A 20118-nucleotide genomic window follows, 5' to 3' on the forward strand; every position below is an offset into this window, starting at 1 on the left:
GTGGCCCCGCAAGAGCTTGCAAAGAATATAATACGTTTATTATATGGTTACATGCCACTTTACAGAAGTAGGTTGCCCATAAACTACATGTCCCACAATGCATCTCGTTTTGTGACATGCACACTGAAGAGACTTCTGCTTTCAGACGTAGTTAATGACTAAGTTACTATCCTATCCGATACTAATCCAATTCAGAGGCAATAATGTAATATAACACATTATTTTATATATATATTATATATTTATATAGTTACAACCGGCCCTTTGAGTGCAACCTTTATGCAAATGTGACCCACGATGAAATTGAGTTTGACACCCCTGCTTTAGAGCATTACATTAGACATAGAATGTTGCTAAAGAGCCCTTAGTAAACTACATTTGCAGTCCTGTTGTTTTAAAGTTGAATTACAATGGCTGTTAAATGTTTTAATATTTGCCTTCTTTTATTGCATTCTAAATGCTGTTGGCGATGTCTTAAGGCCCTGACACACCAACCCGATTTTGGGAGTCAGAGGCCGTCAGAGGCTGTCGGGCATTCGCGGCGCCGTAGTCAGGTTGGTGTGTCCCGCACCGTCGACCGTGACACGCCTTATTTGGACTGCCAGACCCGATGCATGGCCGATTCAACATGTTGAATCGGCCATGCATCGGGTCTGGCAGTCGGACCAAATAATCACTCTGATTGGCTGTTCAGCTAGCAAATCAGTGCATGAGAAGCGAAGCGGAAGTGAGGGACGTAAACAAACGATTTAAGAAGGCACACACAGACTGCTATTCATTTTCATCTCATCATGGCGATCTGGAATGATGCAAACGAAGACCTGCTCATCACCTTGATCCAGGAGAGGCCAGCTCTGTATGATATTACGGAGAAAAGATACTCTTCTTCTTCTCTGTCTTCCGGTTGTTGCCTCTTTTGAATGACGAATACACACTACTACCGCCGCCTGCTGGTAAGGAGAGTTATTGCCACTCACGCACTGAAGTCGGTGCGGTGTGTTCCCGTGCGACACATGGCCAAAACGCAGGAGAACACGGCCAGGCAACAGCCGACTTCAGCGTCGGCTAGTCCTCTGGTGACTGCTTGGTGTGTCAGGGCCTTTAAAGTAACAGGTGGCAGCAATTCACCATCACTACTGGGTATATACATATATGGGGCGAAGCGTGCGAGCTAGTTCAGGCAGTCAACTCGAGCACTTATGCTGCATTCATACATAACGCCCCCTTGCCGCTCTACAACCAACCAAACAGAGTCTCCTTAATATGCCGCTCTATTTAACCTGCCAGATCTCTCTCCATGCATCGCTTGCTGCTGCTATTGCTGCAGCTACCTCTACGTCGCTGCTGCTTGCTTGATACGGGGGGTCTGGTGCTGGACCATTAGACTTTCTGTTGCTGAGGTTACAGAGGTTAGACTCAGCACTGAAGCCACCAATAGGCAAAGAATGTCCTGCTATCGCAAGGCCGAAAAGAAAAAAGGCATCCGTTTTTATCATTACCCCCAGTTTGGATTCAATATAAAAACAATGAACATTTACACGGATCCTGTGAGTAAGCAGACCTTGGGGCAGCTGCATTTTAGACAGGACACTACAGTGGCTCGCCTCTCTAGATACAATGGCTCTACAGCCACGCTTAGTAAGTCCATCTGCAACATTACTAGCTGTGTGCAATAATAATTGTACTTCTGTTTTACACCACACTTCATTCTACAATGTTACACTTATTCTTATTCAATAAATACTGCTGCTACTTACTTATCTACCTGACTGTGAACTTATGTTAATGTGCATGCCTTTATATAACAGTGTTATCTGTTCTATACGTTGCTGTAGCAACATCAATTTCCCCTTTCTAGGACGAGTAAAGGAATTCTGATTCTTATTCTGAAATGGTATTGTAAAGCAGGACAGGTGGTTGCTAGCTAGCCAGCATGATTATTTCAGTATATTTCTCCGCAACGCGATACATACAAAAATAAAAAGTGAACTTAGTAACATCTTCATATTATCTTATGTATATATATCTTTAACTTTGTACCTTCAACAGAAAAAACACACAATATGTAAAACTGCTGGAAAAGCAGAACACATTTTATTTTAAATGTCATGCAGTACATTACAAACACAAAAAGTCTTCAGATACTGCCACGGGAAAAACAAGCTTCAGAGCTGGGGCTTACTCTCTGCTCGTCACAACAACCGGGCCGGGTATGAACACATCCAGAACCAACTGCAAAGGTCACGCTAAGGTAATCTAAACACTCGGAACAGACACACACACACACACACACACACACACACACACACACACACACACACACACACACACACACACACACACACACACACACACACACACACACACACACACACACACACACACACACACACACACACACACACACACACACACACAGCACATCTTACTCATCACTTCTATTGTAGAACCCAAAGCTGAGTTACAGATCATTTGAACACATGTCGGCCCTCTGCTTTGGAAGTCACAGCAACACACTGATGGGATCTCGTTTCATTTCACACCTTTATGTGTGCAGGTGAATCCCATTGAGATCATTGATCTCTTTTTCAAGGGTGACCTGCTGAATCTCAGTGAGATGTCTATTACTGTCATTTTCAAATAAAATCAATTGATTTAAAAGAGAAGAGGGTAAATCATCCATTGGTTTTATACCGTTTTCTGTCCAATTATTCCGATCGGGAGAACATACAAAGAAAGTCTATTCAGTGTCTTATATGTAAATAACTGATTAAATATCTTCTTGTGACATTTCCGTCTGGCCTTTGTGATTCTGTGCAGTAAAATAACAAGTGTCATAATAAGACCCATTATATTATATATGAAGTGGATCATTGATTTGCGAGGCATGCATAACAATAACATAACCCAACATCTGCGTAATTGAGTCGTTTGAGTGATTTATTTCTAAACAATTATACCTGTGCTTGCATAAATACTCCACCTTTAGTATAATTAAGTCCCATAAGTCCCTCTAATCAGGCAAGTTGTGTGTGCAGAATAACTACCAATTAGCATAGCATATGTCTAGGTTTTCACAAAAGGCCCTTTGTTTATGTCTTTATTGAACATGGACCATGCATAGAAATACATTCGTCTCAAAAAGACAAGAGATGTTATTTATACCCGATTAAATCCATCTGCTGTCCCTGGCAGGTACACTGATATAACAATCAACACACATTAAAACATGTCCTAGTACCTAACACGCTAACAATGAAAACAGATAAAGTACAGATACTGATACATTTGTGAATATATAATAATTTTACAGTTCATTTAAACTAACATCTCAAATTACAGTATTATTAATGTTGGCAAGACTGGTTACTGAAAATCAATTATTTTGCACTATGAGAAAAGTCTGAAATTCCGCACACGTTGTAAGATCAGCTGGAAGAATACTCCAATGTTAGGTGGCTGTAAGAAAAAAAAAGCAGATTGTGCAAATGTAGCGCCTATGTGGGACGGTTACATCTGGGTTTAGGACAGATCTTGAGGTTCTGCCCATTTGTTTGGAGTGAAGGTGGATACAGCCTCAAAGGTGGTGTAGTAGCATTGTTCAGAATCTTGAATACCAATTTAATTTGCGAGAACAGAAAGAGAGTGTCAAAGTTTAGGAGATTGTATTTTGATAATATATTGCAATGATGTTTTTTTAAGGATTTCTTATCAAGAACTTTGTTTCACCTTTTGGAGTCTTTCAGCCGAACAAAGAGTGTGACACCTGGCCCTGCTTCACAGGGTCTGTGGCCCCGGTCTGAGCGCAGAGCTGCCCTTCAGGCCCAGGGCTGCACATAGAGGCTCTTATAGGCTGTGACAGGCACGCCTGCCTGTCAGCGTTTCCCTGGCAGAGAGCTGCCAAGTCCAATGCTAACAGCCAGGCAGCCAGACGAGCTTTCTGTCTCATCCAATTCCCCCCCCACTCCTCTCAAAGCACTCCGCCACCTGGAAGGAGCCATTGTTTTCACATTCCAATGGGCCTTAGCACTTGATGCATATCTGTACAGCTTTCCCTTCAGGCACATGGCAGCCACTCTATCTGGCAGAGCGCTTAACCAGCACTATCTCCCCGAACACCAGTGTGAGGCCGGTGGACAGGGGCCGGGCCGCCTTAATGCACGGGCTGACCTGGGCTGAAGCCCAGGGGCCTACGGAGATCGGGGGCCTATCACGAACCACTTTTTCGGATGTTTTAAAACATTTTTAAATAAACAAAGTCTTGGCTTTCAGAATATGAAACTTTTTTTTATCACACGATAAATACATGTTTGAAGCTTGTAAAGGGAAGAAGACAGCTCTCCCTCGCCACTCTGCTGTTCTGCTGTTCCCCTCCATCCGCTGAAATTATGAATGTAAGGCGTATAGTAATCATAGATAACACGGCAGGGTCCGTTAGAGTTTGTTTTCATCTGGTTTCAAATAAACTAAGTCTTGGCTTTCAGAATATTAAACTTGTTTCGGCAAATTCAGATGATAAATACAGCTTTGAAGCTTGTAACGGCATAATTACAAGCGGAGAACAGAGTCACAGCAGGCATAACAACAGCCGGTGTTTCTCGTCAGTGTTACTCCGGGGAAACAAACACAATACACACACATGCAAAAATACACAAACACACACACTCGCGAGCTTACCCCAGACCAGTAATCCAAACGAAAATATCTTCCCTCCGTACTATTTTGATCATTTGCTCCGCTAATCAATCAGATCGATGGATTCCAGAGATGACTCCGAAACAGTCAGTGGGCTCCACTTAACAGCCAATCAGAATGAGAATATGTTTCACATGTGACTTATTCAAATTGCGAGTGATTGAGTGACAGATGAAGGTTGTTTAGGAGAAAATGTCGGAGAAGAAAAAGTTTTGAAAGTGGCGCTTGGAAAAGGAAATTGTTGAGGGAAAAGGAGTTTCGAGTAGGGCTGCAACAAACGACTAATTTGATAATCGATTAATCTATCGATTAATTAAACGATTAATCGACTATTCGGACTATTATTGTCACGATCTGTCTGTATTGTATTTTGTCTTTTGTTTCATGTTTTATTTTGAAAGGTCTTCAACTCCTGTCTTGCCTGTTTCTGTCTGTGTTGTGTCTTGTTTAAATCAGTCTGTGGTTCCCTGTCGTTAGTTTCCCTGGTGTGTCTGATTACCCGATTGTGTTCACCTGGTGCCCCTGTGTTTTCTCCTCCTTCCTCACCTGTGTCTTGTTTGTGTGATTAGTCTTGTGTGTATTTAAGTTCTGGTTTTTCTGTCTGTCTTTGTCGGTTCGTCTTGTGATTTGGCTTGGTCTACGATCCAACGGCTGACGAGTGGTAGAGAACGGAGAAGTGGTGTACAGAGTACGATTTAAAGCGTTTGTGAGGTTTTCTTCACGGAGCCTACATATTCGTTGCTTTGGTGAACGGGTGTGGGGTTTCTTTGAACGCCCCCCTGGGGGTTCTTCCCCTGATTCAATGGCAACTGAGACAGGAATGGACAAGACCACGGCAACGCGGATCATGGACAACGAGAAAGAGGGGGGCAAAACGGACGGAAAGGAGGATACCGACGAAGAGCAAGGACAAAACAAGAAAACGGGAGAGGAGGAAACAAGAAAGGAGAAGGGGAGTGAGAGGTACAGTGTAGAACTAACTGTGGATGGAGGAGCCGCAGTAACAATGATGGACTTACTAAAGGGAATACAAAAAAAGTGTGGGGTTGTGGACGGGTGCAGAGTGAGAGGGGAGCGGCTATATGAAGTCCCCATGCGGACCTGTCTGGGGAAAATGAAAATAATGGAGGGGTGAACGGGGTCATGGTGCACGCACAGGACCTCTTGCACAAAGATCTGACTGTCTTGTTCCTAAATCTGCCGGTACATGTACCCGATAGGATGATACTCAAGAGACTGGAAGAGTGGGGGGTCGAGCCCATCTCGGCAATCAAAAAAAGAGTGTGGCCGGGCACAGAAATCACAGACGGCACCAGATTCCTGAGAGTAAGGTTCAATCACAAGGTCAGCTCCCTCCCCTATTCCACAAAGTTAGACACAGTGAGGGGGGCGGAGGACTTCAGAGTGTTGCACAATCGCCAGGTTCCTGTCTGCCGGCTGTGCATCCAGCCCGTCACTTCTTTAGGGAGTGTGGCCAGACAGGACATTATGCCAGGGAGTGCAGGTTCAGGGCGGAGAGAGCGGAGAAAGAGGAGGAAGAGGAGGAAGAGAAGGAGGAAGACGAGGAGAAAGATGAGGAGGAGGAAAACGAGGAGGACGATGAGGAAGGAGCGAAGAAAAGACCCTTTGAGGAGGTCAGCGAGGAGGATGAAGGCCTGAGTGGGGGAGGAGCGGCAGGAGGTGAGGATGGAGCTAAGAAAAGTGCAAGGCAGAGCGCCGAAGGGAGCAGCGGCGGGGGAAAGAAGTGTTGGAGTCCTGGACTGGTGGAGGACATCTCGGAGGCATCAGAGATGGAGGAGGCAGTGCTGGAGGAGGGCCCTGTGGGCGACATGGTCTTCGGGAACCCTAAGGATAAGCAGAGGGGCCGCTGCACGAGGAGAAAAGAACGTGGGGATGAGAAGAAGACCTCAGCCGAGAACGCCGGGCGGAGTGCTAGACGCAAAGTGGACAAGGAGAGGGAGATGGAGATAAGGAGAGCGAGCTCAACAGAGGGGGAGCTCGAGAAAGAAATCAGCTTAAGGTAACGATGTTAAGGACGCATATTATATAAACATCCCTTTTGATGGCAACCATCTCCTCCTTTAACGACAATGGCCTCAAAAGTAGGATTAGAAGAGAACGGGCGATAATTCTATGTGGGGCCAGTATAATATGTCTGCAAGAAACACAATGAAGGAAAGACTCAGGTCCTTACATTTGGGAGAAGGATGAGCATTCACATTTTACCAGGATTCCCCTAAAGCTGTTAAAACCTCTATGAAGAAGTAAGGGAGAAAGGATGCAGAGCCGGGGGGGAAAGGATGGGGGGATAGGATGGACGAAGAGGAGGAGCAGAGACGGAGAGAGGAGGAACTTATGAGAGTGAAGATATTAAGGCATAAAAAGGACGAAATTGAGTTAGAGGAGAGTAAGGGGAATAACGACGCGGTGGTGAGGGAGGTGGAAGAGGAGGTGGGAGATAGTGAAGGACAATCGAGCGATTAGGGGAATATGAGTGATGTTTGGAATAGTGGGGATAGTGAGAGGGAGGAGAGTGGGACTGAGGAGCAGGAGGTGCAGAGACAGAAGAGAAAGGACCTTAGATTTGAGAGGGGGTTGAAGGGGATAAAAGAGGGAAAAGGAAAAGAAGCCATAAGAGCGAGGAGGGAGGAGCTCAAGGGTTGGAAGCGAATATCAGTTAAAATAGGGGAGGAAGGTGACTGGGTGGAGTGCGAGGAGAATGTACATCACCTCAGGGTTAGGCAAAGGCCGTTTGGGGGGAGGGAGGGGGAAACAGTGGCGATATGGAGGGACATGTGGGAAAAGAGAAGAGCAAAGGCGATAGCTATCACTCGGATGGACGTGGGGGATGGGGATATTTGGGAATAAAGATGTGATGCAAGGTACGGGTGGGGAGGTTGAGCAGGAGGAAGAGGGAGATAAGGGAAATGGGGGGGGAAATTGATGTGGAAGATGGGTCGGGTCGTAATTCTGGTCTGTTTTGATGTGGTGTTGATATGAGATATGAGGGAAGGTGGAGGTGGAGAGCACTAATTAATGTGTGTAATAGAGAGATGGTGATGTGTATGCAGGAATAACATCTATGGAAAATGAGATTGATGTAATTAAATTGGTAGGAAGCCTTGGGGTCCTTTCTTTTTGGGGATCAGTAAGGTGGGTGATTATGTGTTAAAATGTAACTATGTTTATATTTTTCTAATAAAAAAAAAAAAGAAAGTTGTGAGTAAGTCTCCGGTGAGTGTTCTGTTACAGCCTTGAAATAAAGGAATGTTCACTTTAATCTGCATTTGGGTCCTGCCTGCTTCACACACCGTAACATTACGAACCGACCACAAATTGACCCAGCAGATGATCCATGGGAGGTTGAATTACAGCATGTAATCTTCTATCTGGCTTGCTGCTTCGATTGGTGGAAGGGAGCGTCCAGTGTTCGGCAGAAGAGGGCCGCTCTGGTAGAGGCGCTCCGGTTGGCAGCAGAGAAACCATGTTTTGTTGAGTTCTTACCTGACTGGATTTTGGACTTCCTTCAAGCATGTGATTCCCAGCCTGCTAGCACCAGGCATGCTAGCTCCATGTGTGTGTCTAGGTGTCTCGAGGACTCGGCCGTTGGCAAACGTGGGAAGTTTCAGGCCGATCGGACAATATATTTAGGAATTACAGCAGTATCATAAACATTGTGTTTGATGGCGAGTGATCTGTCGCCATGGCAACGCAATTTGATGACACCCCAGAATACGCCTAGATGTTTTGAGGGCTGCATCGTTATGAAACCTGTGAAGTTCTGTGCCGTTTGGAGCATGTTAACTGGAGTTATGAGAAAACCATATTTCACGGCGACCATTTTGTTCCCATAGCAACGAAATCTCAAAATGGACACATATATGTGTTGAGGGCTTGACGGTTAGCACACATGTACAGTTTGAACAGTTTTTGACCATTTACACAGGACTTATAGCAATATCGTGCTTAATGGCGAGGGGTGTGTGCCATGGCAACGGCTTTTGGGGAAAACTCACTATTGTCATATTGAGGTGTTGAGGGCCGGACCATTAGCCATCATCTGAAGTCTGGTGGCGTTTGGACGATTTTCCATTGAATTACGACAACACCAGGTTTATTGGCGAGGGACGTGTTGCCATGGAAACGGCATATGATGACATCCCATAATTGGCGGAGAGCTGTTGAGGGCCGGACCATTAGCCATCATATGAAGTCTGGTGCCGTTTGGACGATTTTCCATTGAATTACGACAACACCATGTTTCATGGAGAGGGATCTGTCGCCATGGCAACGGCATATGATGACATCCCATAATTGACATAGAGCCGTTGAGGGCCGGCCTATTAATGATAGTCTGAAGTCTGGTGCTGTTTAGACGATTTTCCATTGAATTACAACAACATCGTATTTTTTGGCGAAGGATGCGTTTCCATGGCAACGGCATATGATGACATCCCATAGAGCTGTTGAGGGCCGGACCATTAATGATAGTCTGGTGCAGTTTGGACCATTTTCCATTGACTTACGACAACAGTGTGTTTTATGGCGAGGGATGTGTTGCCATGGAAACGGCATATGATGACATCCCATAATTGGCATAGAGCTGTTGAGGGCCGGACCATTCACCATCATCTGAAGTCTGGTGCCGTTTGGAACATTTTCATAGGAGTAACAGCGACACCGTGTTTCATGGCGAGGGATCTGTTGCCATGGAAACGGCATATGATGACATCCCATAATTGACATAGAGCTGTTGAGGGCCGGCCCATTAATGATAGTCTGAAGTCTGGTGCTGATTGGATTGGAGCTTAAACCATAGCTGAGGATCTTGGGTAATCGCTCGAAATGCCTACGTCTGTTTCCGGTTATTTTTATTTTGAAATTCAGTTCCTGACGGACGTCAAAAAAGCACGAGATTATGAAATTAAACCAATAAATAAAAGCAAGGATAATTGTGTGTTATTGGTGAGTAAATAACAGTGTGTTATTTTGAAAAGAATAACAAATTAGAAGGAAAAAAAGATTAAAAAAATACAGATTTCAGTATCCTGAGGCTCTGAGCCCCATTTATTTCCCTCACAGACGGCAACAAAAGTCCGAAATTATACGATTTAAAATAAAAGCAATAATTGTGGCTTGATATTGAGTAAGAACATGTTTTTATGAACCACACAGCTTCCGGTCTCCCACGACCCGACCGGAGAAAAAGACGTGCTGCAGGCACGAAACACATTACCCGTAGAAATACATTGCTTTTAAAATCGTGCTGTGCAACACGAAAACAAGGGGGAAATCGTGTTGGTGAACACGAATCAATAGATTAAAAATCGTGTTGGTGAACACGAATCAATAGATTAAAAATCGTGTTGGTGAACACGAAATGCCGTGAGACTGGGTTGACATGAGAGCTGCACTTGCCGACCATTATCTGGGCTTTCAAATCCATCTTTCACCGGAGCAAAAGTACTTGAGCTGAGAGCACAGCCGACAGAGCCGCTCTAACACGGCTTCCCACCAGGCTGAGAGGAGGACTCCACAGGTTTTAGTGCCACAGGAAGCCAAGTTCACACTAATTAACCCAAACAGCAACCTCTTTTCCTCCATCTGTGGAGCAAACCCTCATTCATATTCAGCAGGCCCCCCAACATTAACTGTAGCGGGCAACAGGTAGCCTACTGCACAGGGCAAGCTTTGTTATCCTAATGGGCGCTCATTAGAGACATTAGTACAAAACCATTATTACCGCAATACAGCTCGATTACAAATAGTGCATTTTGTGCTATTAAATAGATTGATTTCAAGTGAGGAAGTTACAAGTTATAATCATTCCTATTATTCATATCATACAGTAATTATTACACAAATGTGACTACGACAGACGTTTGATATTGTTTTGTTCTCAGCATGGCCGAAGGTAATATATTTAATCTGAACACAATAGAAACATCCTTATCTTTTTTTTAAAAAAATGTTCATCTCATTTTAAGATGATCTTTTGTTGGATACAGTAACCTTTCCCCCCAAAACAAATATTGGGACGCAGAAACACACCATCATTCTGTTTTTTCTGTACTTTGCTCCTTCATCTTCCACTCAGCCATTCTCTCCAACGAGCCCTTAAAAAAAACGTACAATATATTACCCACCCACACACATCCAACTGTTGCTCTGAAACTGTACTCCCACATACAGGAAGGGTTTTTAAATTATAGATGCATTTCGGTTCACAGTAGGATTCCTTGCCCCATTTTTATAAAATCAGACTTCAGTTGCTTACAGAGGATGAACAGGATCTTTTATTCACTGCTTAATATTACCCTGAGATATACATATATGGCCGTACAAACAAACACTATAAGCAAGTTTTATTTCTCAGGTATATGTCACTCCAGAGTAAAACCGGTTTGATAATTCATTCCAATCTATATAACCAAAATCAATGGAAATCAGCAATGCAATGGATGTTATGCGTCCCCCAAGGCTAGCCTGACCATGAGATGAAGTAATAAGGAATTTAAATTACTGGTGTAGTACAGCCACTTACTGGTGAGTTTTGTACATGATCTGTTTGGTTTTGATTGGAGGCGTGTGGTGCAGTGGGTTGTGCGTTGGTGTTCGGGTCAGGGGGGCACAGGTTCAAACCCCACTGCAGTCAGCATGTCATTGTGTCCCCAAGACACTTCCCCCCAAATTGCTCCTGTGGGGATTGTCCACAGTATTGAGTATGTAAGTCGCTTTGGAGAAAAGCGTCTAACAAGTGACATGTAATGTAATGATTGGGGAAAAATCGATCTGTGTGATAATGTTGAAACTGCATGGTCTTATTTTTATCTTGGTTTTATTGAAATTATTGATAGATTGATGCACCCCTGCGTACATTTAGAGTGAAGGGCGAGACAATCCTTTGTTTTCTGCTGAATTGTTCAGTCTCCTACATGAGAGAAACAAGGCCTGAGCGAAGGCTAGGCAATCAGGCTCAGAGGCAGAATGGCTTTCTTTTAGGCAGCTAATGAATAGCTTCACATCACAAATCAAAAGTGCTAAGTGTAAGTATTATCTCTCAGTTACCACAAAGAACCTGAATAATCCTAGAATATTTTGGAAAGCCATAAAATCGTTATCCACCGGTGAAATCCGAAATGAGCTACCTCCTTGCCTTACCACAGCGCCTGGCACTATATCGGATAGGGCCACTATGTTAAATTGTTTTAATGGCAATTTTGTGTCCTGTGGCTCTCTGTTTAATTCTGTCACTAATGCCCCTTTCACACCAACACGTTTTCAGCTCCGTACCTGTTTTTCCTGTTCACACCGCGCCGCCTCTTAGCTCCGGAATCCGTTTCACTTCCAGCTCCAAAAAATTGTCGGTCTAGAGGCAAGAGCTTCGGAGCTAAGAGGCGGCGTCGCTTACGTCTCTCTTACTTCGAGGCGGGGGCAGGGGCGTTGAAGTAGATGCTGAAGACCACAAAGAAGTCTTTAATTTCGCATGTGATGTTTGTAAAGTTCCAAGTAAAGTCGTCCCTTGTAAAGTCGTCCCTTGTAAAGTCGTCCGATGCCTTCCATTTCGTTTCGTAAGAGGATAACCAAAGCGAACAGTGCTTTAATACAATCGACCATTGTTGTTGTTGTCGATGTGAGGGATTTCCGCGCGGTTTGGATTTTATGAAGCAGGCACGTAAACGGTGACGTCATGACGCAGCAGCGGCAGCTCTGGGCGGTGTGAACAGAGCGGGAGCAGAAAAGGGAAACCGGAGCTGAACCAGAAAAACTCCCGCTCGGAGCTAGAAAGGGAAAAGCGCTGGTGTGAAAGCCGCATAACTCTGCTTCTGTGAACACCACAGTCTGTGACTCTGAAAAACGTGGTTTGGAAAACCCTTTCAGTTTTACTCATTTTTCTATTGAAGTCGTTCATGGAGCCTTAACCAAGTTAGATCCTAAAAAAAACGGCTGGTCCGGACAACGTAGAACCTTTCTTCTTAAAGATAGCTGCAGATTTAATTGAACAACATCATACTTCTCTTTTTAACCTCTCCCTCAGCACGAACACAATTCCAAAAATATGGAAGTCAGCTTATGTCCTTCCTCTACTAAAGGGTGGGGAGGCCACTTTATTACAAAATGATAGACCCATCTCTAAATTGTCAGTTCGGGCGAAGGTTCTTGAACGCCTAGTGAGTGAGCAGGTAAAGGTGTTTTTATGTAAAAATTACATCCTATGTAAACATCAGTCAGGTTTCAGAAAGCAACATAGCACCATCACTGCGACAATGAAAGTGGTGAATGATATTACGGGTATCTTAGACAAAAAGCAGAGTTGTTTAGCTCTGTGTATTGACCTTTCCAAAGTGTTCGATACCGTCGATCATCATATCCTGAAGCAGAGGCTGGCCAGTATTGGCTTATCCAGCCATGCAGTGGGGTGGTTTGTGAACTACCTCTCTGAAAGGTCCCATTGTGTTCACTTTGATGGGCTGTCTTCTGAGTGGTTAAACATTACAAATGGTGTACCACAAGGTTCAGGTTTAGGTCCACTTTTATTCTCCATTTATATCAACAGTTTAGGTGAAAATGTGGATGAAGCAACTTTACATTTGTATGCGGATGATACCGTGATGTATTGTGCAGGTCCCTCCATTAAGGAGGTTGTTGTTAAATTACAGGCTGTTTTTAATATTATTCAGACTCAGCTCTCTGAACTAAAGCTTCTTTTAAATGTTGATCAAACCAAGGTAATGCTATTTTCGAAAGCCAAGAAGACACCGGAGACCACTTTGGATATTGTTACTACGCAAGGGAAAGTACTCAAAGTGGTTGCCTGTTATAAATACCTTGGTATCTGGCTTGATGATTGTCTCTCTTTTAAACTTCAGATCAATAATCTGCTTAGAAAGCTGAGGGTTAGGTTTCTTTTTCAGAAACAAGTCCTGTTTCTCGCTTGAAGCCAGGAAAAGGCTAGTCTCTGTGACCTTTTAACCTGTGCTGGACTATGGGGATCTGGTCTATATGAATGCACCTGCCCATTGCCTGAACAAGTTAGATGCCGCCTATCATACTGTGCTGAGATTTGTTACTACATGTAAAGTACTTACTCATCACTGTACCCTGTATGCCAGCTATTTGATACTCTTTGTAAATTGTACCCTGTAATTATGTTGCATGACGTCCTTTTTGTTTTCTGTTGTTTTTATGTTTACATGTGTAACCAACGTGCTGCAGGTCTCCCTTGAAAAAGAGATCGTTGATTTTTCTTTCAGAAGAAAGACCATGCCGCGCTGTAATTCAGTTTCACAGGTCTACTCTGCAGGTGTTTTAACTCCTTTATATCTTGTTTTTATCCCAGCTCTTATCTCTTCTCTCCTACTGTCCACTCTTTACAGGAACTACAGTGGGGGTGTAGAAACCCCCTGTGTTCCTCACTGTGATGCTCCACAGCATCAATCCCCATTTGATCCCATCATACTTGAGTCTCAAAATGTTCCCACACCCTTACTCACAGATGGCTTAGTCTTCTAACCATTGATTGTCAGCAAGATCTGAAAGGAGTTATGATGATTGGATGGATGACTAAACCTGCACTATCATTTCAAGTCTTAAAGTCCATATGGCCATAATTAGAACAAATGCTATCAAATAGGGACAGTTCTTCACGTAAGTAGCATTTCACAGAGGATGAAGAAACACATTTCTTTGTTTTGAAATTACACTGCATCTCTGATGGTAACTAATAGTTCTTTTTTTCGGGAGCGTATGAGTAACACAATGACCTCATCCACACCCACACACCAGCAGAGGCATTCATTACGGACATCAAGAGTAGAAATCTGTCATTTGCTAGTACACGCAAACACATGTAGCCCCCGGCACTAATTACAGTGTTTTAGCCTCTTCTATACGTCGAGTAAAACTTTGAGGATGTAGCGCTCTCATCAGATCTTTATTCTCTCTTTCTGCAGAGTGGTTCAGTGTGCAACACAGTCTCTTCCAATTACCAACCCTTCTGCCCACTGCCATCTGTGCAAGTAGAACATGAGCCATGCCACATTGGGAGAATCTGCATAAAGATCTGTTATTAACAACGGAATCCTGTCTTGTTTTTCTTATTTTGGCAGAAATGACATGGGTCAGACAATGCTGCATTGAGCCACAAACGCCCCTTTCACACGTGCAATGCAACACTAACATTATCTAGACATCACCCGGAGGAGCTGTACGTGAGAACACGAGTGTCCGAATCATTCTGACTGAATATCAAACAAACATTATCCTGCCAGCTCCCTAGAATGAAGTCTGTGGCCTGTTCAAATGAGCCAATGTGTGAATAGAGCTGATCATGGTCTTCACTGCAAAACAGAACATGATGTTTCTACCACACATGACATGAAGACAAGAAGAAAACAAACATCAGAGGGTGAAGAAAACGGTTTGTTTACATCAGGGGTGTCAAACTCAATTTCATCGCGGGCCACATTCGCATAAAGTTGCACTCAAAGGGCCGGTTGTAATTATATAAATATATAATATATATATATAAAATAATGTATTATATTACATTATTGCCTCTGAATTGGATTATTATCGGATAGAATAATAACTTAACGAAATTAACTACGTCTGAAAAGCAGAAGTCCAGGGCAAATAATTGCAAGTCTCTTCAGTGGCATGTCACAAAACGAGATGCATTGTGGGACATGTAGTTTATGGGCAACCTGCTTCTGTAAAGTGCTATGGTAAAGTGCATCTAACCGTATAATAAATGTATTATATTCTTTGCAAGCTCTTGCGGGGCCACATAAAATGAAGTCGTGGGCCGGATTTGGCCCCCGGGCCTTGAGTTTGACACCCCTGGTTTACATGAAGGCAACACAGAAAATTGCTGGGATTTGTGAATTTCCAAAAAGGGCCAATTGCAAATACATTGATACATTTAAAAAGAGGCAAGAGTTCTTTACAACTAAATAAGGGGCAAACACGTGACCCTGGTGTAATCTGTGTTCGGCCTGCCTCTTGCATGCACTACCCGGAATCACAGCATATTTCCAGTATGTGAAGCCGCGGACAATCTCCTGTCTACTATGCTATGTGTGGGACAATGTGACTCTCCGGACATTATCCGGAGTACATATGAGAAAACAGCTCAAGTGTCACTTCACCCCTCTTTACGCGAAGACGCCACAGAAAATGCATTACTGGAGAGATGTCGTATTGCATCATAAACATTCAAAGAAAGGCAAAAGCTATTCATGAAGAAATGAAGAGGCAAATATTAGGCCGCGGTGTAATCCGTGTCAGGTTCTTCCTCTTGCAACCACTACCCAGAAGCACGTCATATTTCCATATGATGTGATAATGCGGACAATCTCCTGTCGCATTAAAAATATATGAGACTGAACCGTGGGACAATGTGGTTCTCCAGATATTATCCAGAGTTCGTATGAGAAGACAGCTGAAGTGTCTCTTGTCCGTTTTTACACAAAATTGCCAATGAAATGTAGAAATTGAGAGATGACGGGATTTGGGAAACTTCAAAAAGAGCCAACTTGGAATACATCAGAAACATTCGTTAACACTAAATAACAATGCAAATATGTGACCGGTGAAATCTGTGTCAGGTCCTCTTGCAAGCACTATCCAGAAGCTCAGAGTATTTTAGTATGTGAAAATGTGGCATTGGCCCTCCAGTTGGCCAGCCTAAATTGTTCCTCTGACACAGCAATGTTTTTACAACCTCTATTCCTGCCCTGCATACGCTGGTTCAGGCTTTCTCCAGTTTGGTCTTGACATCTGTCAATGCTCTGAGACTCATCTCAAGCATCAACTGACATTGTCTGGATTCCCCGGAGGCATTTTGGCAGATAAAATAGGCTGACTTGCTCATCACCCTTGGATGAATGGAGGTAACCAATCTCAGGGACGCTGACTCACTCAGCGAAGTCTTCCGCACTCGGTCAGAAACAACAACACACTATGAGAAGGATTTCAATCAGAGAGTGGCCTGATGATCCTCATTCAGCCTGCCACTTCTGTTAAAGCACCTTCGCTTCTCCCAGCCTCCAGATCTCCCGCAGCAGCAGCCAGATAGAGCTAATTATGCTCCTCCAATTTGATGCTACTGTAGTTCTCATCAGGCCTTTCCCATCAAGCCTGTCTTCGTTCTTACAATGAGTTTGATCTTTTCCATGCAAAGTAGTTGCTCTAAAGTTCAGTGCAGAGGGAATGCTCAGAAACACCGACTTAATTCAACAAATGCACCGACTTTATCCTCTCTTCTCGGGTCTCAGCCTTCAGAAAAGCCGATGCTGTTCTCCAGTCTCGCAGGCATCCTCCAAAACTGCAATATACACATGCATTATGGATGAATTACTTCATCAAATAAAAAGCAGGGCATGCTGTAATGAACAGTGAGGATACTCTCAATGTTTGATGAGGCCGATCTGATGAATAGTTAAGTGAGAAAAACTATGGGAAGGCCTGCTGGGTGCTAACAAATACAAGGCAGCTGTGATGAGTAAAGTGTAGAGGAATGTGTCATGTTCAGAGAGCTTTATGATCATGTTGTGTTGCTTATTAAACATCAATCTTTACAACTGATACACAGAATTAAGTAATAAATTGAGTGCAATCCTTGGCAAAATCCTGAGTTCTGCAGTGTGTATTCCAGTGCGCAACATGTCATACATAATAACTCAGGTATGTCGTAGAGGCATGGTGTTTTTTGAGGAGGTCAACTCTGATTATCTTGTGTTTATTTCCTCAAACTACAGCTGGTGTGTGCAGTTCTACATAACGTTGGGTTACGTATTGTAACCCTTGTATATTAGCACAGGCGGAGCCCTCTACTGGACTCTATGGGTACTACCCTCTATGCAAGCATTCTCCCACTGAGACTTCTATAGACGTAGCCGGCCTTGGGTGGGCCTACCTGAATGCGCGTGCATCACACCGTATAAAAGGAGGCATCGCCTCCTGACTATCATCCTACACCTCTCTTCAGCGAGCGGAATAGGACAGACAGTGTGACAAGGGTTACAATACGAAACCCAACGTTATATCTCTCACAGGCTCCGCCCTCTACTGGACTCTATGGGTACAGTGGGTGGAGCCACGATATATACGCGCACTGTCGTCCAAAAACAACATTCTACCGTACTGCCCCTGACCGGCTTTTATGGTCAGCAGCTGCTGCCCCACATTCTCCTTTAATCCGGTTATAACCGAGGAGAAAACTGTGCTGTGGCTGACAGAGCACACCCTGCTGCGCTTACCTCGCAGAAAGTGTGCTCAAAAAACAGTGCCGGGGGACCCCCCCCCCCCGCCCACAGACGGATGGGGAGAGCCCCCTCGGCCCCGAATGGGCTTACTACACGCCTGCTTCTTCTTCTCCTTGTACACAAACTCGCTCGGATCAGTCATTAGCCCGCATGGTTTTTCATACCACTGCTACGCTGAAGACACCCAATTAATCCTGTCCTTTCCCCGCTCAGAGACCCAGGTCGGCGCACGCATCTCTGCTTGTCTAGCTGATATCTCTCAGTGGATGTCTGATCATCACCTCAAGCTCAACCTTGACAAAACTGAAGTGCTTTTCCTTCCGGGAAAAGATTGTCCCACTCTTGACCTAACAATCAACATCGGCACCTCTGTTGTTTCCCCGACTCAGACTGCAAGGAATCTGGGTGTGACCCTAGATAACAACCTGTCCTTCACTGCAAACATCGCTGCTACAACCCGCTGCTGCAGATACACGCTTTACAACATCAGGAGGATACGTCCCCAGCTGACCCAGAAAGCGACGCAGGTTCTGGTCCAGGCTCTCGTCAGCTCACGCCTAGACTACTGCAACTCCCTCCTGGCTGGTCTACCTGCATGTGCCATCCGACCTCTGCAGCTCATTCAGAATGCAGCGGCTCGCCTGATCTTCAACCTTCCTAAATTCTCTCACACCACGCCGCTCCTCCGCTCCCTCCACTGGCTTCCGATAACTGCTAGAATCCACTTCAAGACACTGGTACTTGCATACCATGCTGCGAATGGATCTGGCCCTTCCTACATCCAGGACATGGTTAAACCGTACACCCCAGCACGTGCACTCCGCTCTGCATCAGCCAAACGGCTCGCTACACCATCGCTGCGAAGGGGACCCAAGTTCCCATCAGCAAAAACACGTGGGTTTGCTGTCCTGGCTCCAAAATGGTGGAATGAGCTCCCCATTGACATCAGGACAGCAGATTGCTTACACACCTTCCGGCGCAGACTGAAAACTCATCTCTTTCGACTCCACTTCGAGCAATAGAATTATTAACAAAGCACTTATATACTAATAAAGGGCTGGCTTACCTATAGCCAGTTGAGTAGCACTTGAAATGTTTTTGCTCTATGAAGCCTGATGTACTTATATGATTCTGTTTTCTTCAAGTTTGTATTTTGTTGGTCGAACGCACTTATTGTAAGTCGCTTTGGATAAAAGCGTCAGCTAAATGCAATGTAATGTAATGTAATGCTTCCCTGAATCCCTAAGGATAACAGGGAGAGCGCCAGAGCCCATGCCCCACACTCAAACACTGACCCCGTGCAGAGTGTGTGGACTAAAGTGTGGAGGGCTACCCCCCTCTTGCCTCTCGGCAGGAGGAGAGCAGCCCTCCAGCCCTGTAAGGGCCCAGCGCGCCCCTCGCCCATCCCGGGACCCTCAGAGGGCCCGACAACAGCGAAGGCGCATTACGTCCGGGGAGGGGGTGAGATGCCAACTGACCCACAACCCCCCCCCCCCCCTACCAGTCCTGTGTTGCCCCCGCAAGCACAGACGAGGAGAAAGAGCCCGACATGTCCGAGAGATAAAACCTTATGAAGGGGCCACACAGCCCGTGTGGAGTGTGCACGAACCCCCGTGGGGCAGGCTCTCCCTGCCTGTCCGTAGACATGTGCAATGCACTCGCAGAGCCAGCCTGCCAGGCGTTTCTTGGACAGAGCTTTCCCGATCACACCCCCACACACACAAACAGCTGTTCGGTGCGTCTAAGGGCAGCCGTGCGCTCCACATAACATGCTAGCGCACGCACCGGGCAGAGGAGGTGCAGTTTAGCTTCCCTGGCCCCACCATTGGGGGGAAGACTAAAACCCCCTAACTGAATAGCCCTTGACCTGAATGCACTCCTTAGGCTCTTGGGCACAAAGGAGGGGTTCGGTCTGAGTGTCGCGCCGCTCCCGTCACCCCAAATCTGTAAACAGCTCGGGTGCACCGACAGAGCAGTTAACTCGGACACCCTTTTGGCTGACGTTAAGGCAAGAAGCAAAGCTGTTTTCCACGACAATGCTTTCAGAGAGGAGAGCTCCAGAGGCTCAAACGGCCCCGAGGCCAGAGCCTCGAGCACTAGGGGCAGGTCCCACTGTGGGGTGGAGGCGTGCACTACTGGGCGCAGCCTCCTGACC

The 20118-nt window shown here is 45.1% G+C and overlaps 1 protein-coding gene across 3 annotated transcripts in view; it reads right to left on the bottom strand.

The window, feature by feature from the left end:
• The window catches only part of hs3st1l1 (heparan sulfate (glucosamine) 3-O-sulfotransferase 1-like1), a 42945-nt gene that overhangs the window by 2124 nt on the left and 20703 nt on the right, over positions 1-20118 (bottom strand). The window lies entirely within an intron of this gene.

The sequence above is a fragment of the Pseudochaenichthys georgianus genome, chromosome 15 (genome assembly GCF_902827115.2).
Source record: "Pseudochaenichthys georgianus chromosome 15, fPseGeo1.2, whole genome shotgun sequence".
In the NCBI taxonomy this organism is placed as follows: domain Eukaryota; kingdom Metazoa; phylum Chordata; class Actinopteri; order Perciformes; family Channichthyidae; genus Pseudochaenichthys; species Pseudochaenichthys georgianus.